The following is a 2,076-nucleotide window of genomic DNA, read 5'->3' as shown; positions in this document are numbered from 1 at the left end:
TGTTTAACGACACCACAAGAGCACATTGACTTATTAATCACCGGAGGACGGGCGGTAGCTAAGTGATAAAGCTCTCGCTTGGTGTGCGGTCGGTTTAGGATCGATCCTCATCGATGGGCCCATTGGTTAGTTCTCGTTCTGGTCAGTGCACCACGACTGGTATATTAAACGCCGTGGTATGTTACCAAAATTACCAAATAGTTAACTACTAGTAATAGTATTCAAAAATACTTTTGTTTGCTTGTTTTGTTTATCGATACCACTAGAGCACATTTATTTATTAATCATCGGCTATTGGATGTCAAACATTTGGTAATTTTGACATAGAAATACATTTTTTAGGCCGATGTATAATGAATATAGCCAAATGCTGTCGACAGTAACAAAATTAATGTAGATATTCTTTTGTAAATGGTTAAATAAAACATACAAACCTCATGATTCCACCTTTGGTATATATTCGCTTAAGGCCATAGCCTCAAAGTTGCGTAAGAACCAAAATATTCATTTTTCTTGTGACGTGTAAAGATTGTTATACATTGGCGTAGCCAGGATTTTATAGTTTTGGTGTAGGGGTTGAGTCATGTTATGTGACGACAGCAAAGTATATATCATGGTGGAGAAAAAACATTGTGTGATCGGGGGAGGCGGGGCTGGAGGGAGGGCGTTGCCCCATGTCCCCCTTCTTGTTACGCCAATGTACACAATTACATCAAATTAATATCTTCTTTTTAAAAATGTGTATTATTGAAACACCCCGCAATGATGACCGACATGTTGATATGTGAAGATGCATTTTGAGTTTGACAGAAAAATAAACAAAAACCCCATCTGGCTATTATTGTAATGCATGAATACGTTTTATGTACTTTATAGTATTTACATAATATATCCTACGTTTATTACTGTACGCTGTTCTGCGCGACCTATATTCCCCATCAGGCGCCGATCAAAAGCGCGATTCCTGGGGTGCATATTTCATTGGCATTTCGACAGTTTCCGTTAAGTTACGAAAATGGCCGGAAACGTTACCATATAAACGTCAACAGTCGTTTGACGTGACGTCAACAATGCTTACAAAGCGACACTACGTACATTCTTCGGACTATTGTTTTAACATAGAAATGTGCAGCCGTTTGTCATTTATTTAATAATCATATTTGTGTTAAATGTACGGTAAAATATCTGTGTATGGGTCGAGTACTACCCAATGACGACAGCTAACTACCGTGCTGTTCTGTTGGGTTGTTGTCTACAAGTGTGTAGTGGATATATCAATAGAGGTAAGTGTTTGTTTGTTTGATTGTTTTATCAGTACCAGTGAAGTAGGAGTTGCCGTGCAAAGCCATTGGCCAGTGGCTAGTACACCATCACAATAATAAATATCGTGCCGGAGACGTTTATCTTGATGAACTAGCCAGTGACAGATCCAGAAAATCCATTGTGGGGTGGGGGTGGGGGTGGTGGTGGGGGTGTCAATGACATGTGACCGAAGTTATTCCTCAAACGCTCCCGAAGGTATTCCTCGGATTCTCCAATGTAACAAAATGAAAAAACAAACAAAAACAAAACATAAATAAAATAAAAATAATACTAATAAACACAATGTTTTTAAAATATAACTGTCACAAAATTTACAGGGGGAGGGCCACTTCCCCCCTTAGATCAGCGAGGGTTTTATATCCAGGGGACACCCATATTGTTCGCGTGCGTATTAGAGGTGTGTGTTTGAGAAGGCATGGGCTCCATGCTCCACCCTGGCTAGGCAAGTGTATATTAATTCAGTTCAGTGGAGTTCAGTTCAGTTTATTGCATTTTAACATAAGAACTGCCCCCGAGGGTGGTGAGATCGAGGGCGCAAATCAAAGTTTCTAGGGGGTTCGTGGGTATGCTCTCCCGTAAAATGCGGAAATGCAGTTTCCTGCATTCTACAAGTACAATTCATCTCTGCTTCAAATAATATTTTTGATTCATAATTATTCAATAAATCAGCACCCGCCCTCACCCCCACCCCTGCACCGACGTGCCTGTCCTTGAGAGTTCTAGTAAACAGTAAAGCTTGATCTCGTGTTCGCA

The 2,076-nt window shown here is 40.2% G+C and overlaps 1 long non-coding RNA gene across 1 annotated transcript in view; it reads left to right on the top strand.

Annotated features, from left to right (window-relative positions):
• Positions 1–1,265: 1,265 nt before the first annotated feature.
• Positions 1,266–2,076, top strand: part of LOC121386207 — a 44,458-nt gene continuing 43,647 nt past the window's right edge. The window contains exon 1 of the long non-coding RNA XR_005959608.1: positions 1,266–1,283. This is a non-coding gene — a long non-coding RNA (uncharacterized LOC121386207). The remainder of the gene's footprint in view (positions 1,284–2,076) is intronic.

This window comes from Gigantopelta aegis, chromosome 12 (genome assembly GCF_016097555.1).
Source record: "Gigantopelta aegis isolate Gae_Host chromosome 12, Gae_host_genome, whole genome shotgun sequence".
Lineage (NCBI taxonomy): Eukaryota > Metazoa > Mollusca > Gastropoda > Neomphalida > Peltospiridae > Gigantopelta > Gigantopelta aegis.
The sequence above is the reverse complement of the archived record's forward strand: the minus strand, read 5'-3'. Positions and strand labels throughout refer to the sequence as shown.